Source organism: Crinia signifera, chromosome 8 (genome assembly GCF_055691185.1).
Source record: "Crinia signifera chromosome 8, ASM5569118v1, whole genome shotgun sequence".
NCBI lineage: Eukaryota > Metazoa > Chordata > Amphibia > Anura > Myobatrachidae > Crinia > Crinia signifera.
This window is the reverse complement of record NC_139224.1, coordinates 24,262,706-24,285,208: the sequence shown is the minus strand read 5'-3', so window position 1 is coordinate 24,285,208 and position 22,503 is coordinate 24,262,706. Positions and strand designations below refer to the sequence as shown.

The 22,503-nt window shown below is 46.3% G+C and overlaps 1 protein-coding gene across 4 annotated transcripts in view; it reads right to left on the bottom strand.

Moving 5' to 3' along the window:
• FRMD4B (FERM domain containing 4B) overlaps positions 1–22,503 on the bottom strand; it is a 207,184-nt gene that overhangs the window by 50,876 nt on the left and 133,805 nt on the right. The gene's annotated exons all lie outside the window — the stretch shown is intronic.

Here is a 22,503-nt window from a genome sequence, read left to right as displayed (position 1 = left end):
CTTCCATGTGTTTTGGAAGGGTGTGCTTAGAACCACCTGCATCTTAAGGGAAGCAATGTGTTTATGTTAGTGGGGTCAACCATATGGAGAACGGATGCAAGAAGATGCCACACACACAGGCTTTTGCAATACGTGCCAGTTGCCAGATTGCAGTCATATCTCTTTTGGCTCCTTTGCAGCCTATCAGTGTGGTCCAACGTGGACAGGTCATTAGGGGCAACTGATATATATCCTTCAGTGTTTTAAGTTGGAGATTTCTCTGGACATGAATGGGAGTATGTCACCGGTAGGAGCCTGGTCTGTCATACAGCCATCTTTTCCCCATTTACTTCAGCAGAAACTTCCAAGCATTAAATGGCCAATGTAAATTATTGTATGACGCAGCTGTTACCTTGTCGTTAACCCTCTGTGCCAGAAATGTGAGTTTGAAATTTTTTAAACGCAAAAATGTTTAATTTTTCACTTCCACTTCCTCCCCTACAGGAGATCACGCTGCAGAAGAGAAGTCAGAGGCGCGGAGGAATGTATCATCGCAAGCCTGCTCCTACTGCATAATACCAGATGTTCCAGCATCACGCAGCATTGCCGCTACTAACAGTTCCCAATATGTGTCGATTTGCGTCGTCAAAGGCACTGGACCGCTTACTTCATTATGGAGAAGGGTAATATTTGGGAGCTCTGCCTACTCGACAGAGCAACCATACCCCTTTGGAAGAACCCTAAAAATTCTGGGAGAGTAGACAAGCATCACAGGACGTATCCATCAAGTTACCACTTGGACATAGAAGTCTATCCCTAGGAGCACTTTATCCAAGTTTAAACTAAAGGTGCCCATACACTAGTAAGATTTATCTTCAGTTCTGGCTGGTTGGAACAAAAACATGGTTATGGATGAGTGACAGTTTGTCAGTTTTCCAGCATTTCCAAGCAAATGGTAAACTGTCATTTGCTTTCCTCCATAACCAGGTTTTTGTTCCAACCAGCCAGATCTGAAGATAAATCTGCGTGTGTATGGCCACTTTAAGATTCAAATCCACATGCAAGTACTAGATTGATGATGCTGCCCCCAAAGTACAGGCCCCCATACACTAGCTGATTTTGGTCCGATTTCGGCCAGATTAGTCGGATCTGGCCGAAATCGGACCAAAATCGGCTAGTTTTGATGTCCCCTCAGATCCGATGCGCGGTCCCGTGCGCATCGGATCTGCGTCGGGTGGTCGGACCTGCTGCACGTCCGACCACCCGACTTGGGACCTAGTGGGGCGGCGCGGCGGTGGAGGGAGCAGGGGGGGCTGGGGACGCTGCGGGGGACACAGCCGGGCAGGGGGAGCCGGCCGGGAGCTGTCAGTAATGAATTTTAAAAAAGCCCATACAATGAATGGGCGGCCTGTGATTGGCTGAGCGCTCTCTCAGCCAGTCAGCAATTGGCTGAGAGAGCGCTCAGCCAATCACAGGCTGCCCATTCATTGTATGGGCTTTTTTTTTTATTCATTACTGACAGCTCCCGGCCGGCTCCCCCTGCCCGGCTCTATGCCGCCTGTGTCCCCCGCAGCGTCCCCAGCCCCCCCTGCTCCCACCAGCAGCCCTGCTCGGTAGCCCCCCCCCCCCCCTGCTCCCCGGGTTTTTTACATGTGATAAATCAAGACGATTTATCACATGTAAAAAATGGCACATCAAGTGCCAATTTAATCAAGCTCCCCCGGGGAGCAGCAGGGGAAGCTCAGGGGGAAGTCAGGGGCGACTTGTCCTAAGGACAAGTCGCCCTAGTGTATGGGGGCCTGCGCGTGCTGTCTGCAGTGCAAATGACCGTCAATGTATTCTGTATTAAAAAAAACAGCACAATACAGTCAAACAACAAAGGGATGATGTTGTATGTGGCAAAAAAAATAAGTTGCTGCATTGCAGGCCATGGTTCTAGCAGAGGAAATCAACAAAATATGACAGCGCCTTCCTGTTCTAAGGATGTGAGAAGCAGGATATATTAGACGCGGGGCAGGGAAACGGGCCAGGGGTGGCAGTGTGCAGTGGGCAACTCTGTGAGAAGTAAGAACACACTCAGATTTCTATCTAATGTCTTTTCCTCTACAGTGACGTTATCTTGTAACACAGTTATCCTGTATGAGTGTTCATCTCCCCACTGCAGCTCTTCCTGTCACAGCACAAGTGTCCGTAGCATTAGTATTTGTGATGGGAACGTGGTGTTAATTTCTACAGTACATGTGGACAATATGAAGTTAGACAATAATAGACAACATCTGATCCAATATATATAATTTCCATTTACTTTTTTCTACTGTACACTACATTAATCTAAATGACATCTATTTCCCCTCTACTCCATTCAGATGTGTGTTCCCGGTGCTCCTGTAGAGCAGCAATCCTAAATATAAAAAACTATATAAACACACACATAAAATAAGTTACCATGTCCAGCTATAAGACTTGGCAATTATTATTTTTCCTTAGTTTGTTTCTTCAGGCTTTTAATAATTCTTTAAAATTCTACAGAGCTTCCACACTATTATAGGACTGCCATTACATCAGCAGTCACATGATATAGTGAGCAGAGAGGCTTTGAAATGCCTGTCTGAGCTCAGTCTGTACTGCTACATCCTCACTACACTCCTCCCCCCTTCCGCCACCACCACCACTTTAATATGGTTGCTTTCTGTCTTCTGTCAAGGGAGATTTCTGGGTAACTCCCCCCCATGTGTGTACTACTGGTCTGGACCACCAATCTGTGGCACCCCTGCAAGTGTCCCAAGGCACCCCAAGGTGCCTAGGCGCACAGTCTCTGAACCATTGGCCTATGACATACCGCCCAACACAATACATACACACACACACATACATATGCTGCATCTTGTGCTCCGTTTGCAGTACAATGAGGTCACCACGTGGGTAAATATGACATGCTGCAACCTGAGGACATGTAAATATTAGTACAGTATACAGAGGCTACACCTACGGGCACCCAGGCCAAGGAGATACATAAACGGGAATACTTTCCAAGTCCTGTCACAAACAATGCGCAGCGTCTTTGGCTGCCGGATCATGGAAACACTTTTGCTTATATGATCTTGTAATAGATTCCTGTGAATAAATGAGGAGAAACAGTAATGTTGGAGAGGCTTATATTAGACATGTCCCCTGTTGTATTACCTCATCGTCCTTCAAATGGGGGTAAATTAATCAAGTCTCCAATCTGCTGCCCATTGGAAGCAATCAGCACACACACAAAAAAAGTAACTGTGCTTTTGCATGCAGCACACAAACGTTGGCTTTATTTCTATGCTGCAATGTAGATTTCAGTTCAATATCTAATCCCCCCTCCGCACAAGTTACATCTGCCCCATCTGTAGTGCAGCATCGTTTTGCCCAGTTGCTTGTTTTTTTTTTCTTTACTTCAGGCCCATTATAAGGAGCAGTAACACACAGCGGTCCGACACTGAAACAGTGATACAGTGTTATATAAATGATCTCTAATTAATTACGTGTACAGATCTACAAGACAAGGCATTTATAAGCCAGGGTCTGACTAGGTGGTACAGCAACTATGGGCTCATTGCACTATATCTTCACGCTTAATAACAGCCAGAAAGAATGACTGGTTTAACTGTATCCTTGGATTTACGACGAGTCAATCCAACATTATTCATGGTCTACTTGGTATCTACTGGAAACCACCAGCACAGACTGTTATTGCTACACATCCTGTTCTCACAAAGGGCAGCTTAAGGCTCGGCTACATTATAGTCCGGCTCACAGATTGCATGGTTTGGCTTGTTTTTTCAATGGAGAAGCCCTGATATAATTTACCAGTCTGATTTTCATTTATGCCTAACAAAACATATCAACAATAAGCAAGTATATCAACACCTAAAAAAGAAACAAAAAAAACAAATGAAATAAATTGATTGATTCATTGTTGCCGGGTTGAGAAACCCAGGTCCAGCAACCAGGCATTCCGACGCGGGTTAAAAAAAGGGTTTTACCCAGGTCGGTCTTGGGTTTCTGGGCAGTGTAAACATCCTGTATAGGGAGGAGGCAGGGTCAGCTCCAAGCACAGCCATCCCCCCCCCCCCCCCCCAGGGATGCGCCACCACCCCAACAAGCCCCTATGTGACGTCAGCAACCCAGTTGTGACGTGAGTGTCTTAATCCCTGGTGCGACGAATGGCACTTTCACACCGCACAGAGACCCGTGTCGGACCCAGGTTATTTGTGCGGTGTGAAAGGGGTATATAGGGAGGAGGCACCCTAATGATGCACCACCGCTCCGCCCCCGTATGACATCAGCGACCTGGCTCATTGCCAGGTCACTGAGCAGAACTTCACTTCGCAAATGCCTGGCCACTCCTGGGACGGACCCATCTCCAAATCCCAGGTGCGACCCAGCAATTGAAATGTGAAAGGGGAATACATAGACAGATACCCTATATTTTTTATTTCCCCTTTGCAAAGTAAGCTTTTATAGACACGTGTGCACAAATCTTGGGGTTCCAGGATTTTACCTAGTTTTTCCGATGGCGCTGGTATGGCCGTGTGGTGGTGGGGGGGAGGGGGGTGGGGGGTGTGCTGTAGCCCTGGCTGTGGGCAGGGGGGGGGGGGGGCAGTGTTTTCAAAGGGGGTTGTGGTGTGTATAACGCTGGTCTATCCCTGGGGGGGGGGGCGGTTTGTGTATAACGCTGGGCGGGGGGTGGGTGTCCTAAGGCAGAAACTTTGTGTGTATAACTCTGTCAATCACTCTTGTAACCCCGCCCAGCGTTATACACACAGGGGATGAGTGACAGATCTGGCTAAGAGATATACGGCTAAGAGATATACGGTACGTGACAACATAGGGGCTGGTGTATGATCTAGCTCAGAACATCCTTTGAAGCTACAGATTCTTTTGAAGAATACGTGTAAGAAAACTTGCTGTACATCAAAGTAAAATGTATTGGCGTTTGATAACTAATAAGACAAACAATACTAATTATGCAAAACAGACTTTAAGGGCTCGTACACACACACACACAGGTGTTAATATTGCAGATTCATCAATACAAATACACACCACTAATTATAAAAACAGTCTGTTATTGCACCAAGCATTCACTGTGCAATGAATCGAATCCTGTGGCGCTCCCTAGGGCCCTCCTAATGACCATTGTTTTGTAACGTCGTTTGTGTCCTAAGTCACACCACAAAAAGTTGATTTATTTTATTGATTGTGCCTTAGTCATAAGTTACACTGTAAGCCAGTAACTTCACAAGGTCATTCACAAAAGGATTATTAAATACTACAATGACCCAAATGTTCCAACGTGAAGAATTTATTGTAACGAGAGAATTAGTCCCACATCAAAAGACTTTGTGATACAGTAGCTCCCCAGCCTCTCTCCTGCGATTGGCTAATTTCATTTCTACAAGACAAAAAAAAACTAAATTCTGACTTTGTGCCAATGCTTAAAATTCCTTACCCCCTTCAAGCAATAAAGTGAATGTTTAACTGTAACCAACGGTAACGTAACACACGGCTGAGGACTCTTTAGTGTGCTGTACTATTAAACCAAGGTGGCAATAAGAGAGGATGAGGTTTGGGCCATAGTGTCAGTCTAGGTTGACATTCAGTGAGTGGTCGACAGGCACAAGGTCAACATGTGAAAAGTAATAGTTCAACATAGAAAAGGTCCACATAAAAAGGTTGACATGATTATTGATGTTGACATATGTCAACATGGATCCCTAATTAGTGTACCGTGTATGCTTGCCATGCTCCGCTAACACACTTTACCGTTCGCAATTGTAGTCCGCGTGGACTGCAGAGCATGGGAAAGACCAAGGAAAGAAAAAAATTCTGAAAAACTAATGTCGACCATTGCCATGTCAGCCCATTGCTTAGACATATTGCTTTTGTCAATGTTTAACTACTGCAATCATCCCGATACAAGAGAATGAGCTTGGATAGAAAGTAGTGAGGAATATTTTGCAGCATAAAACACAAATTGAACCCCTGGTAAATGTAACATAAACCCTTTAAACCACTGACAGGCAACCTGATTCTCTTTGGGGGACATACTGGGAGGTCCTCTAATCTCCAAAGAGACACCTTTGTGTAATAGTATATAAGCAGGCCTTGTATGAAAGTGTTGGGAGATGAAAGTAATGGTGCCCATACGCTTATGCGATGAAATGCAATGTCCCATCGCATCTGATCGCATCTTTGGGTGCACGCATGTCATCTTGTGATGGCACATCAGCTGCTGGAAGAGGGCGGGCAGAGGGCGGCGGATAATGCTAAGAGGCGGCGGGGGTCAGCGGTGGTGGGAGAATTGTTTAAAACACTGGGCTGCCTTTTGATTGGCTGAGAGAGCTCAGCCAATCAGAGGGCAGCCCAGTGTTTTAAACCATTCTTTCACCACAGTAGCGCTAGCGGGAGAATTGTTGAAAACACTGGGCTGCCCATCTGACCTGGATGGGGACTGAGGCCGAGACGGCTCATAGTGCAGGAGGATTCCAGCACGCACTCAGCATGGAGCTGTGTCCTACCGCTCCCCCGCTGTGTCCTACCGTTCCCCGCTGTGTCCTACCGTTCCCCGCTGTGTCCTACCGCTCCCCCGCTGTGTCCTCTTCCACACTGTATATGGAAGAGGACACAAATATTATCTATCGACGCAACATTCAACGGCGTGCCTGCTACCTGCACATCGAGTCGAATGGCCCCTTAAAAATGCATACAATCATTCCATTTATTGGCCAGATGTAGTCGAAATCGAATGATTGTATGCAATATCTCACAAGTGTATGGGCAGCATAAGGCTTGGAGGGCCCAACGCTACTTAGAACGATGGCAGTGTCTCCGGCCTTGAATTTAGTCCCAGCGATATATTCTTAGCACAACGTATTAGCCTGTCTTCATCAGCCTAGAGACCCACACTGACCTGCCTGGCACTGACCTGCCTGTTAGCATTTATTAACATGCATTATGCAGGCTGAGAACCAGAAACCGGTGACTACACAGTGATAGAAAGTGTGTGGGTGTGACAGGTAAACAGGACACACAATAGACACAGTGCCACACGTGTGACATCGTGATTCGGAAATGTAGGATTGCTTCCTGCGCCCGAAATAATAGGATCAACAGCACCATCCCTGAGCATCGATACCCTCTGCCAGCCCGCCCTATCAATGGTAACAGCCATACCAATGGGTCGGCTGATGATGTGGAGGAGGCACCATTACTAATATAGGTCACACAATGCTCCAGGGAAGCACTAAGAGTAAATACAAACACAGCACGATCCAGGTTACAGGCACGTCGCCTCCATATCTGTACACAGACAGACTCTCCGCAGGCGTGTAATAAAAACACAACGCCGCAATTAAGAAGGTGCCAAGTCTGCACTTGTTATTCATGGCTGTGTGTGGGTATCATTAACCTGGTAGGAGGCGAATCACGACCACAGTATAGAAGCATAGGAGGACGCCGAATGTTTATCTGTGTATTTCAGCGTTTGTGCAGCGCAGGGTCCGCACCTGTCCCAACAGGTTCCCCCACTCTCAGGGTATGTATACATCTCTCATTTTGGCAGCCAGAAGGATTAAAGCGCTCGTGCTATTTACAAAGCCGCTTATAACCATCATCTCCTGTGTGGAATGTAGACCGCATTTCATTTATCATTTACTACAAATAAAAAGAAACAGGAGACTTCAAATGACAGAGACTTAAAAGGGCAATTTTACTTTTGGACATATAGTAGCCTGTGATGGTATACGGTCGACACTAATAAAGTTGACAAGCATTGGGTTAACACATGAAGAAGGTTGACATGGCTACGTTCAACATAAGGGCAAAAGGTCAACACAAGCATTAGGTCGACAATGGGAAGGTCGACAGTGAAAAGGTTGAAACAGGGTTTTTCACGTATTTCTTGCGCCGAAAGGTGGTATTTCATGCCCTACCATCCACTAGGGCATGGAGGGAGAATAGAATAGTGTGCCTGAAGCATGGCAAGTGTAGCGAGCCATGCGAGGGGGTGCGGTGTTCATGTCGCCTATGTCGACATTTGGGACAAAAAAAAGTGAAAACCACGTCGACATTTTGACTCTTGACCTTCCCAATGTCAACCTTAGACATGTCGACTGTTTCATGTGTCCACCTAAAGCCTGTCAACCTTAATTTGGCATAGCCAATGACCCATACCCCCTGTGATTACCTTCCCAATACAATGGGCACTGCCCTCCATGTCCCGAATATCCTGACTACATTTCACAGGTGGGGACAAGTTCCCTGTCGACATAATAATAATAATCCCCATACCTGGGGTGGGCACCATAAACTTGATTTTCTGACCGCAGCAGCTTTGCCCATCTGGCACCAGGTATTGAATTGTTTCTGCAAACGGGCACAATAGCAGAAATCAGCAAGAAGTCCTGGTTTTGTGCGGCCAGACTGCTGTTTGGGTACGCTAACCAGGACTTTAGCCGTAAAGCTGTTAAACCCATCGTAAATTGGTACGATGAGCAAAAAAAAAAAACTGAAAAATACAACTAATATTGATTGTTTAAAATTTTAATATGGTGTTTAAATTCTTTGAATAAGACATTGGCCCTTATTCTGATCGGTGCGTCCGGATCCGAATATGCGGCCAGGACCGTGCGTGCGAAACCCCGCCTTCCATACGGATCGCTAACTCCGTCCGTACGCGGTAAGAAGCTGGCCGAACGGACCGCACGTGTATTTTTCATGGAATACGCCTCCTCCATCTCAGGGAACCTCCCCCATCATTCGATGGTCGCAGACCATCGAATGCAGGACCGAGTGCTCCACCAGCACCCGCAACCTCAGACCACACGGACATTTTTCCGTGCAAAAGCAGGGATCTGGGCGGGCAGCTGACATCCGGCGATGTCATATGTCCGCCCCCTACACGTGCGTCACGACCGCATTACCATACGTACGCCCAGCGTTTTCATGGGAACGCCCATGAAACGCGGGGCGTATGCATATGGTAATGAGCCCAAATAGCCCTTCACGCCCCTCTCCACCCCCTGTTCGGAGTGTTCACATTTCATGCAGGATTTGGCCGTACGCCCCGCTCGCACATGCGCAGAGACGCCTCTGCACATGCGCAGACACAAAACATCGGCGGCACGAAAGCACGCGAATATTACCGCACCAACCAGAATAAGGGCCATTATGCTATTCTGAAATTAAAATGTGATCTTACATTTAAAAAAAATATATAAAAAGTTGAAAATCAGGTTCTCTGTTAACTTGGCCCTAGGAGATCTGACAAATGGAAAGCTATGTCCTAAATCATACGCCAATATTGGGATTATTATCAGGTTCTAACTTGCGCTATACCAGAGGGTACATAGTGCAATAGTAAGTTGTTCTGCTTTATTTATTACAAGTTATCAGCAGGTGGGTCCCACCAAGGCTGCGTAATTCTATAACAGCCCAGAGCCCACCCTCAACCAATCACAAGCCCAGTTGCTGAAAACCGACTCATGATTGGCTGGTGCCAGGCCAATCCCCCAGGGAGGAGCGGAGAAACTAAAAATACATTCACCGCTCATCCCAGTCCGCTGGTTATGCGTGCCGTTTTTTTTATACACCTGTCATGGATGCTACATGGAACTGAGGACGCAATCTTCACCGGAGGCCTCAGTAAATAGAATGTCCTTTGACAGGTACCCATACGACCACCTACGCCATCGGAAAATACGAATTCTGTAAATATGGCAGATTAGTAAAGCTGACCTATTTACGAGTCGTATTTTGCGGGAAAAATGGCAGATGCCCGTCATATTCAGCATTGGCCATATTCGTATTTGTTAGTAAATTTCCCCCTATATCTTTTCATTGGCTCAATTAACTTTTCACCTGTGCTAGGTGTTTGCACCCCATTACCCAAATCTGGGAGAGTACTGCAGATATGGGTTCAGCAGCGTTCCTGTGCATAGTCTTCCTGCACTGTTCCTAGTAGAATACACTGAAGGAGTTACACTTTAAACATAGAACACACAATGATTCACAAGGTAAACACAACGCAGACACACATGGCCGAAGCTGAACGGCACACATTGCTGCAAGTTACCGGGTTCTGCAGAGAGCCGGACTGGACGTTGTGACTGAAGTACTGTCACCATCATGGTCTGATTAAAAGTTCCAGCTACCCTAGACTAATACACATGTAGCTCCCCATGTAATGCTGCTAAACACACGTGTATGGGCGGAATCGGGACATCTGTCAGAATGAACTTAGGTCTACAGTCATTAGGTCGACCCCACTAGGTCGACTGGCAGGAAGGTCGACCTGACTTAAGGTCGACATGGGCCAAGGTCGACATGACTTAAGGTCGAATTTGCATAAAGATCGACATGAGGAAGGTCGACTGGTCATAAGGTCGACATGGGTTTTTCACTGTTTTTTTGATCCGAATGTCGACACAGTCGACATGGACACAGTTGGCAATGAGAATCGGACCCTCGCTTCGCTCGCGATGCTTCGGGCACGGTGCCTCGCTGCGCTCGGCACACTATTTTATTCTCCCACCACGCCCTAGTGGATGGTAGGGCATGAAATACCGCCTGTCGGCACATGTCGGCTCAAAAAACAGTGAAAAACCCATGTCGACCTTATGACCAGTCGACCTTCCTCATGTCGACCTTTATGCAAATTCGACCTTAAGTCATGTCGACCTTGGCCCATGTCGACCTTAACAGGTCGACCTTCCTGCCAGTTGACCTAGTGGGGTCGACCTAATGACTGTAGACCTAAGTTCATTCTAATAGATGACCGCATCCCGTATGGGCACCCTACCCCCCCCCCCCCTTCCTGGCGCACCAGGCTGCCTATTGGTTAATCAGTCCACCCTAAATGATGACGAGAACAACATTATACCAACGTCCACAAGAATCCTTGTAGACCAACAATGAGTGTTAGCTCTGCTGCCCATGTTGTGCTCTGGCCAATTAACTGCATGTGGCTTTTTCAGGATTGATCTAAAATGGTTATCCTATGCCAGCCTTACCTATTTATTAACGTTGTGTCCTCCACTACTACTTGTTTGTGTATATACTGTATAAACACAAACTTGATTCTTTTATTATAAGATACACCAGTCCTGAAACTGGAACAAAACAAGGTGACTGTTTGTCACCCTTCAGAAATAGCTTTTACATACATCTTTTAGAAGCTTTAATCACAATGTTATTCTTTGCTGTGTTTTATATATTTTCTCTCCCTTGCCATTGGCAATCTATGCAAATGAGAAGTAATACGCAGATATTAGTTTAAAGGGAAAGATTTTTTTTTTAACTAAACAAAATGTTTTGAGTTATGGGCAGATATATTAAGCCTTACAACAAGAGATAACAAGAGATAAATGCAAGGGTGATATAGGGCGGGATGTACTAAAGGGAAATGCGGTAAAACGGGGGTTTTACCGCATTTTCCTATGTACAATTAGCTGTCCGCCCCGTCTGCGCCTGGTAGGGTATCGCCACCCTCTGGTATTGCTACCCTATAGAAGCCTATGGGCTTCTATCGCCGCCTGCCGTCCGCGCAACCCCCCCCCTCCCATCCTCCATCGATCTCCTCCTCCCCCAGCAGGTGTCACAGCCGGGAGGACATCCAGCTGCAGGGAGGAGGAGGAGACGCCGGGGACACTGACAGCGGCCGGGATGTGACGGAGACCCCCGCACACCACATTACAGGTATCCCAGGGGTCTCCGTCACCGCAACCTGATGCTAGCCGCATATGTTAGTACATATGCGGTAGCATCGCGGCGGCTGGCAGGCGAAGGGCGGCAATGTATATTAATACATCCCGCCCAAAGAGAGATAAACGTCCAGCCAATCAGCTCCTTACTGCCATGTTACAGGCTGAGTTTGAAAAATTCCATAAGGAGCTGATTGGCCGGACGTTTATCTCTCTTTATCACCCTTGCATTTCTCTCTTGTTAAGGATTAATACATCTGCGCCTTCGTGAGGTAAAATATACTGCTTGGGGTTCTAAAAAGACAGGGTTGGGCTTTGTGTGGGATTGGCGGATCTACCTCAGAGATGAGATGGAACATACTGTATACTATCTACAGACCCCGGAGTTCTGTCACCATGAATTGCAGACGTAATGACAGTCCCTGGCCCAGCTCAGGTCTGTCTGCCGTGGACAATACGAAGCATCCGCTGTGTTATGCTGTGCCAGGCAATGGTTATCTCCCCAGCACAAAGGCGGGATTGGAAACCTTACATGTCAGCTATTTAAAGAAAACATCCCAGTTACGTGTTCATCTGGATCTATTACAGTTTCCTCAGCAAAAATACTTTGTAAAAGTTTTTTTCTTTACACTTTTCCTGATTTATTTTGGTCTCGATAACAGATTTCCTGCCGTATCTGAGACAGTTTTCATGGTAAAGTATCTAAGATAATCTCGTCTATCACTTTCTCTTTGTGAAAACATGGAGACCCTTATCTACGTCTGTACTTAAAATAACTACACTCAGCAATCTAGATTAGTTGCTATGGGAAACACCACCCCTTTTATAACGTTAAGGGGGCCTAAACACAGGGAGATTTCAGGGCATTTGCCAAGCGATCTCACTAGATTGCTTAGAAAATGCCCCTGCAGTACATCGCTCGGTGAGGAGTGGCAATAGCAGGGGTTAAAGTGAGGGGGGAACGGGGTGGAACTGAGTTCCACCACCTCCAATGGTGAGGTGCAACATTTACGCCGTAATTCTCACAGTAATTCTCAAAGAAAAGCATTCTAGTTTGCTGGGGGATGCCAAAAACCCTACCACTGGCCCTGTCTCTGCCTAATGGGGGGAGGGGGTGTAATTAGGTGGCATAGAGAAATGAGTTCCCCCACCTCTGCATGACCACTTTATGCCCTGGGCGATAACGATGCACGGCCTCGCGCGTCACCATTACCCAGCGATTAATATTAGGAATATCGCCGGGGCAGAGCCACCAGAGTAAAAACTCGCCCTCTGCAAGGCTGCGGATGGCTTGTGAAAATATCGCAGCTTGTCGAACAGCATCAAATACATCCACCACTCACTCGCCATCAAATTATTTTTTCCATTGTTCTCAGTCTGTACGTAGCCCAGGACCTACTCCGCCAGTGCGATAGAATCAGGCTGATCGGGACGGGGCTGACGTCACAGAACCTCCCTGAAACCACCTGGGCACGCCTGCGCTTTACCTGACACCCAGAAGACAGTTGGTTACCACCCCTAAATGGCAACTTCCTGTCAATTACACTATGGCCGGCTTGCAAACAAAACATTTGCTGAAGTTTGTCGCTGGGTGGAGTCGCGCACGCAAGTTCCGGCCCAGGCATATGTGCAGTCGCTCGATAATCAGCCACCTTGCCAAATCAGAGGGCTGCAATCAAGTCTGAATTACTCCCTATATCGTTAAGGATGCGAGCTCCTGTGGGTCGTTAGCGAGGTGGTCCTATGTTAGCAGCTCATTCTAGTGATGGAGTCAATGACTGGATACTACTGGATGTGGCCACTGACATTGGGCCCAATTCAGACCGGATTGCTGGGCTGCTACTTTTTGCAAACCAGCAATCAGTTAGCCGCCAGTGTGAAATCCCGCCCTTGTGCACGACTGCGAACGGCATTGCAGCTGTGTGAATAGGAGGAAATCCATTCCCAATCACTCACCATCTAGCGATTTCCACTCTTCCCCCATGTGCAGAGGCCATGTAAGCATAGACTTGCTGCGAGGGCCTTGGGGAGATTGGGGCTGCAGCTGACGCTTGTGCATTGCTCGGCCTTCCGATAATCATCGAAGCTGCAAATTGGCAGAACTGCAAAATGGTCTGAATCAGGCCCTATATAGTTTGTAAAATAACTCTCAGGACCTTATTGAGGTCCGTTCGCAGAAGCCCTTCGCTCGCATGGGGACCGATGTTGTCTTACTGCATATGCGCATTTCTGCGCATGTGCATAGTTACGTAGGGTGCATGCACCCACTGCGAACACCCAGGACAGCATGCAGGGGGGGGGGGGGGGACAGCTTAAGTTGTGATATAGATACATAAAGATACATAAGGACAGATACTCAAACACCACGCATTATACAGACTAGTTTTGTGTCCATAGCACAAGAATATAAATGGATTCTCTGTCTGGGTGAGAACAATTGGAGTTTTTGGTTTGGGCGTGTTGAGGTCGTTGGGTTAATCCCCCTTCAGTCTAGCATCCAGCTAGTAGTAATGTATCTCAAGCTTGAGTCACCATGAATTTACCAGCTGTTATAAAGGTTCCCCGATAGACGATTATAGTTGTAGGTTATCAGGCTGGACACAAGCATTGTAATCTGCTTATAATTAACTTAACCACTGTCCAGATACTCCGACATAGATGATGTATGCAAGGCACCAAGGTCATGTAATATCTGTGTGCATTACCAAGATTCATTCCAGGAACAGTTCAGTCAACATTGACCAAGACACTTTACATACCAGTATAATTGTTCTCACTATCTACAAGCATTAAGTACTTAGTAGAGACTTTATCTATGCATTGAGTGATCGGTACAATAATCTTTTTACTGGTGGTCCACTAACAGCCACCTTTTGTTATTTGACATATCCAGTAACATATAAACCACTGACGCTGGTTGAAATGTAATAGGGTGTGATTTTTTTAGACATGTGCGATTATTGGTCAAAATGGCAGAATTCGCACGTTTTCCAAAAATCGCACATTTAATAGGGTGCGAATTGCGGTAAAAATCACACTTTTTGAGACGAAATTCGCTCATTTTGACCTGGCGATTTTTGGTCACACTTCGATTCGCATCCAGATGTTTTCCCATTATAAAATATACAACTCACAAATGTAATAGGGTGCGATGTTTGGTAAACATTACCAAAAATCACAAAAAAATTACCAGGTTCTATTGTACTGTAGTTCGACTGTAAACAGCAATGTTTTTTAAATTAAATATTACATGTATCAGCCTGTCGTCCACCGCCTAGGGGTGCCGGGGACAGCCCCGGGCTTCAGCCCTGGACAGGTGAAGCCTGGGGGGACCCCTTTCTTAAGGGAGTCACCACTCCCCCAGGTACCCTGTCCAGGGCTGACCAATCACGGTGCACATGGTATGGCCCTGGGACTTACGTAAAAAGTGTAACCCAGCTGTGGCATGACACCGCGGGCTGTTGAAGCCCAGTGCTGGTTCCAAAATATGGGGGACCCTGTTTTTTTTGTAACTAGGACCGGTCCAAGAGTCCGGGGCTGGTTTCAGAAATATGGGGACCCCAATGCTTTTTGTCCCTCATACTTTTGGATCCAGGTCCGGCTCAATGAGTCCGGGGCTGGTTATGCTCAGGATGGGGGGACCCGATGCCATTTTTGTTTTACTAAATATTGCACTTGTCATTTCTAAAAAAAAATTGCACGTCTTAAAATCGCACACATTTTCGTTACAAAAAAAACACACTTTTTCCTTACTAAAAATCGCACTAGATCGCATGTGAATTCCGTCTTTGTGTAAAAATTCACACCCTATTACCCTGGGTGTTCAAAAATTGTAAATGCAATTTTATCGATTTTAGCACGGAATCCCATGTCCAATGGAATCCTGGGATTTAAAAAAAAATGTATATCTAAAAATAAGTATATGACATATTGACTTGTTATTTATAGAAACCGACTCTGAACATCAAAGGTAAAATAAAATAATAAAATGTTCTCTACTTGATTTTCAAAGCATTACTCCCTCGCGAGACGTTCTGTACTCCAAGATAACTACAAATAAATGTACATGGAGTGCCATGTATCATTGCCATTATCATTCCCGCTGACTGCACACTTTCAGGAGCTCAACATCCCCTATGAAGTGAGTAATGTGGTTTTCTAATGTTGTGTTGCGGGCTGGGCGAGTGCCAGTGGTATGTCGGCATACATGGCGGGGCGAGGACGTAGACCCCTGTACAGGAGTAGCTGTGGTCTGTACAAGGGCTGGCTCTCAGCCAGGAGATAATGCAATTATCTTGCGGCGGGAGGCTGGTTCACTCCCCTAATTGTGTCCAGAACCAAGATACGGTAGACACACTAGTGACATTACATCATACTGTATGTTCATAGATGTACACATAGTGATGTCACCAGGAATGTCTTCATAGGTCTGCAATTGTGTAAAGTCAGCAACAGGTAACAAGGTTTTATTAAGAACATGCAAAGAAATTAAATAAAGGACTTGAAATAAGGTTTTATCTGAAATTGGGATACGGTTATTAGGTTGAACCTATTAAAGTCGACAGGCATTGGAGCTGACCACTGAAGGTCCACAGGCATTGGAGCTGACCACTGAAGGTCCACAGGCATTGGAGCTGACCACTGAAGGTCCACAGGCACTGGAGCTGACCACTGAAAGTCCACAGGCACTGGAACTGACCACTGAAGGTCCACAGGCATTGGAGCTGACCACTGAAGGTCCACAGGCATTGGAGCTGACCACTGAAGGTCCACAGGCACTGGAGCGGACCACTGAAGGTCCACAGGCACTGGAGCTGACCACTGAAGGTCCACAGGCACTGGAGCTGACCACTGAAGGTCCACAGGCACTGGAGCTGACCACTGAAGGTCCACAGGCATTGGAGCTGACCACTGAAGGTCCACAGGCCTTAAGTTTACACCTGAAAAAGGTCGGCATGGGTAAGATGGAGAGGGTCGGAAGGTCGACACAAGTATTTGGTTGACAATGGGAAGCTCAACAGTCAAAAGTTTTGCAGGAGTTTTTCACGTTTTTTTGAGCCGACGTGCCGACAGGCGGTATTTCATGCCCTACCATCCACTACGGCGCGGTAGGAGGATAAAATTGTGTGCCCAGTGCAGTGAGGCACCATGCCCAAAGCATGGCGAGGGGACATGTTACACTTCGACATTCGGTAAAAAAAAAAAAAGACACGAGAACAACTGATGTCGACCTTTTGATTGTCGACCTTCCCATTGTTGACCTAATGCTTGTGTCGACCTTCCGACCTAACCCATGTTGACATATTTCAGGTGTCGGCCTAAGGCCTGTTGACATTCAGTGGTCGAGACCGCTGGAATTTGGAGCTTCCGGCTTAGAATATAATATACTACTATGTCATAGTTACCTATATTTGACTCCAGAGAGGAGATACTGCAAGCGACTTCAACAAGTGGGGTCGAACTGACTCATTATTAGGCCCCGCCCTCAACACAGGGAAACACCTCCGATTCACACACCTGCAGTGAGGGGGCAGGGCTTGATGGTGAGATTCCAGACTTTTAGCCCTGCCCCTTACCGCGGACTTGCTGGTAATTATAACTCCTTCATGCCCGCTTCACTAGCAAGCGGCAAGGATGCGAGAGTTTTCGCACAGATCTGCGTACTTGCAAAAATACGTTATCTTTCAGTAGACATTTCTTTTGAGCAATGTACGCCCATCTTACTGCCATAAGACGCATTTACACCCACGTCTTTACTTTTATTTGCTTTGGTCTAGATGGCAGCAAAGCAGACTTATTAACAGCAGTGATTGATTCGCGCCACTACCGGTAAAGGGCCTATAGTCTCCCATTTGATATTTGCAGCCTCCGCCCTCACTCCTATGTGTTGGGCTATTTACAAACGATCCGCAGGGCTTTCTGTCACTCCTCAAACAAGACACTGCCCAGATGAGAACTCCTCTAACTGCATCGGGCTGAGAAGGAGAGTACATAGGAAAGGACCCAACCCAATGTCAACTTGACATTATCAGGAGCACAGAGCAAAAGTCTAGAACTGTGATTATTTTTAGAAATGAGGGGGTGTCTCCGAGATGAGGGAGGAGGGGAAAAAAGTATTTTAAAAAGTGACCATTACACAGTACAGTACAGTACAGCGATACCATCGCCCTAAGTTTATTATAATAGAATGTAAGCTCTCACGAGCAGGGCCCTCTCTCCTCAAGTGCTTTTCTTAGAATATATATATATATATATATACACATACATACATACACTGTATATATATGCCACCCTGATAATTGTGTCAGTGTCCTGTCCCCTGATGCAACTGTCTTGTTTTTTGCTCATTTATGTAGTCAGGAGCTGCGGAACCCTTGTGGCGTCAGATAAATAAACAACAATAATAATAATATACTATAATAACAATAATATAATAATAATATACTATAATAACAATAATAATATAATAATAATAATATACTATAATAACAATAATATAATAATAATATACTATAATAACAATAATAATATAATAATAATAATAATATACTATAATAACAATAATATAATAATAATAATAATAATATACTATAATAACAATAATAATAATATACAATAATAACAATAATAATAATAATAATAATAATATACTATAATAACAATAATATAATAATAATAAAATACTATAACAATATAATAATAACAATAATAATATACTGTAGCTATAATATACTATACTATAATATACTATACTTCTTATTTATTTAGAACCTTCTAGAAGACATTAGATAGAATCTGATTGGTTGCTATGGGCAACATCCCATCTTCAGTAGAACGCTCATCTTAGTAAATTTACACCTAAAACTCTGTGCAAGATGCATTTCTAATGCTAGGTAATCAGAGGTAAAATAAACACAGGGTTACTATAAAATAGACACTTTCAGTGGTTTATATATAAACCAAAGTATTATTGATAGAGCTAAAGTACCAGTGGCGTAGCTACGTTTTGGGCGCCCCCCCCTGCCCCGCTAAGCACCCCTACCCCCCCCCCCCCCGCCGCCGCCCATGCAAACCCCCCCTCAATCCCATTACCTATCGCGCTGGTCCCGGCAGCTCCGTTCTTCTGCTGAGGACCACCAGAAAATGGCCGCCCCCATACAGCAGACAGTTTCAGAGAACTGTATGCTATATGGGGCGGCCATTTTCTGGTGGTCCTCAGCAGAAGAACGGAGCCGCCGGGACCAGCGCAATAGGTAAGTCTGCGGGGGAATGGGGGGGTTAACTATAGCACCGCAGCCCCCGGCGCCCCCACATGCACAGCGCCCCCCCGCGGTGGCGGGGGCTGCGGTGCTATAGTTACGCCCCTGTAAAGTACATACATGCAGGGCCAGTGCCACCACTAGGCATCCCTAGGGCGCCAGCCACTGGAGGGTGGTAGTTGGGAGCTGGGACCCCACTGGATGGAGGTGAGTAGGATTGCCGGCGCCGCATCACCCCCGCCCGTCCGTTAAGTTACAGGCTAGGTTTGAAAAGGGACAGTTAGTAGCTTTATCACTTCTTTATCGCTTCTCCTCCCTTATCACTGCTTCATACATCTACCCCTATGTTACAATTGTAATTTGTGTAACATAGCAACAGCTGCTGCAATGCATTGCTTCAGATCATTTGCACTTACAGCCATTTTGCCGACATTGGCGCAATGGCCGCTCACACGATGCCAATGTCACAAATAACAGTAGTCGTAAATACTTTCATCCCAGCTGTGTTTTTTTCTCTTGTTCGTCCACTTCCTGTAAGTATAAACAATCTGAAGCAGCGCATCACAGCAGATGTGACGAGTGTTGCCACGGACATGCTCTGGTGTGTTTGGAACACATTGGATTATCATAGTGATATCTGCTGTGCGATAAAAAGCTCCCACATAGATCATTTGTCAATAAGGGGGTTATTTAGACACGATGACATGGCTGCAAATACGCAGGCTGGGCGATTATCGATTGACTGCACATGAGTATGGTTTTCATTATGCATGGACAAGGCCATCCTACGAAGAAAATAAATTTTAAATCGTTGGCCATACCCAGGATTGACAGGAAGCTGCCGTTTGGGGGTGTCACCCGGCCGTTTACTGGGAGTGTCAGGGAAAACGCCCGTTTGGAGGGAGGGTGTGTGAGGTCAGCTCTGGCCTCGACCAGCCTGATTCTATCGCACAGGTAGAGTAGGTCCTGGGCTACGCACAGACTGCACACACTGGAAAAATCATTGACGGCGAGTGAGTAGCGAATGGGTTTGCAGCTAATCGCAGGGCGTGTTGCGCGTCTCCGTGGGTGGCGTGCATGCACAGGCAATGGTTCGTTACAGAGGGCCATGCTGCAGAATGCAGTTGCATCAGTGGATGATAGCAGCTGGCAGGTGACTTCTCTATTTATGCAAGATTCCTCCTGCACCCTAAAATGCACCCCTGCAATATGATCTGCACTTATCAGGGCCTTGGACATCTGGGCCTGTAGGTCTATTAAATTGCTCAGGAATTTCCTCCCTGCAAAGTCCTAATCTGCAGCACTTCCATCACCCCAAACTCATTAGACTACACAGCAATGCACTTTCTCTAGGAATAACACCCATTGTTAGGAAGAGATGAGTTCATTGAACAGCTGGTTCCCCATTTAGCCATACGCAGCCTGTAATCTCACGCCATAGGCAGGTCTCCCGTACATGTGGTATTTCAGCATTTTCTGTGTAAACGCTGGTAATTGAGTAAGTCTAAAGTTCAGATGGTCACTGGTTATTATTCAGCAGACCGGCCACTATGTATAGGCCGCTATATCTTTAAATTTGTTATCAGTCCTGACTTTGGCAATGAGAGAGGGAAAGAGATGAATCATTAACAGACCAGCGTGTGACCTCTATGATCCGTATTTACTCAGTGAGTCACTGCGAATGGGCCCATACACCGCAGGCCTGACAGCCTACTGCGCGGCCTTCAGACCTGCGTGTTTGTCAGCTAGAAAGTGAATTAAAGGGTAAATAGAGGTAGAAAGTGCTCTGTAAACCTGGAATTCCCAGTCCTCGTGCCAGCTATTATACAGCCAAGCGAGGGGAGGGGGGGGCAACCGCACAGAGGAGCTCATGAAATAAGAAAGAAACTTTGCACTGTGGACCTGATTCTAAAATCACATGGGGGAGCGATATTTGGCGTCTGCGATATTTGGCGTCTGCGATATTTGGCGTCTGCGAATGCGCATGTGCAGATGCTGGGTGCGATCGGTCACTGTGAACTGCAAGTTTGCTGCCCTGTTCGCACACACCTAGCAGGCGGTGGCAGAGGGCGGGCCCTGGGGCGGCGGTGGGTGGACACGCCCATGGAGATTTGGCAGTGATGCGGCTGCCGGTGGGCGGTCAGCTGACATCACCGGATTCAGCTGCCGGTCCTGTTCCCATGCAGGGAGCACAGAACACTAAGGAACCTGAGAGAGTGCCTTAGTTTTGCGTGTGCTCCAAATCGTTTGATACTCAGCGTCCATCGATTGATTTGGTCTGGGCATCCAAGGCTGCGAATGTATGCTTATGCAAAACAACCATTCGCAACCATGCGGGGAGCACGGTGAGCGAGGGTGGGTGGCTGGACGAGCGGCATTAAAAAAACACACAGCACTCGAAATTCGCAGCGCTGTGTGTGAACCAGAATCATGCCTTGTGTGTATATAATAAATAAAGGGGGGGGGGGGGATTCGGAATTATGGATTCAGACAGAGGGACAATGGGTGTATGATAGGGTGCTGCTATGGCAACGGCAATTCACTCTCCTCATCTGTAATTGAATCCTCCCTTAGGCGGCAATGTATTAAAATGTTTAAATTGGTCCAGTTGAACTTAATTATAATTTATCCATAGTCCAGAAGATTTCATTATCTGCAGCTAGTAAATGTACATTCAGTTATTTCATTTATAATTCTAGTGGGGATGTGGATCAAACCTCTAAGAAAAAAAAAACAATAACGATGTTTTTTATAAACTGCGATTATCAAAAACAGCCTGTAAAATGACAGCCGATTGGTTGGTACTTTGGGGCCAATTCAAACGTGCCCGAAATCATCCCCGTCCACGCAAATCCCTGCAGCGAGTACCTTTGCCAATTTTTTTTATTTGCCGGGGAGCTCGCTGCCTGATTGCCAGGCCGGGGAGGGGGGCGTGCCGGGGTAATTCTTCTCTTTTGCTCCACTTCAGAAAGACTACTGCCACTGGCAATGCATGCAAATGAGAGGGAGGATGCATGTTTCTTCATATGAGAGATACACAAAACCTTTTCAAATCTCATATTATACGTACACATCTGTGAATGGGACGGAACACATCCTACTGGCATCTATAGGTATTACGGATTCACTAGCTCTCAGCCTTTATCTGCCACCTGAAAGTCCTCTGACCTGAAAATACCACGGTAGCAAAACACAGGGGCTAGTCATCCCCAGGAGATGTAAGAATATAATGAACAGGGAGAGAATTAATAACGCCTGAAGATGACAGACACCTCTAATGAAGCCGTTGTCTCGCTGAGCTGATGTATTTTGAGTTGAAACCAAGCAGATGTTATCCTAAACTATTTTTGGATTGTCAGCACACTTTCCCCTACCAGCCCCCTCACCGTCTGCGGGCTGCTCACCCTGCACTACAGACACAACATGGAGTAGCCTGGGGGTAGGGGAGGGGGGTGATACACTCTGGCAGCTATGCCTACCACTGACAAACCCACACTGAAGATTAATATACAAGAGACAAAGATTAATTA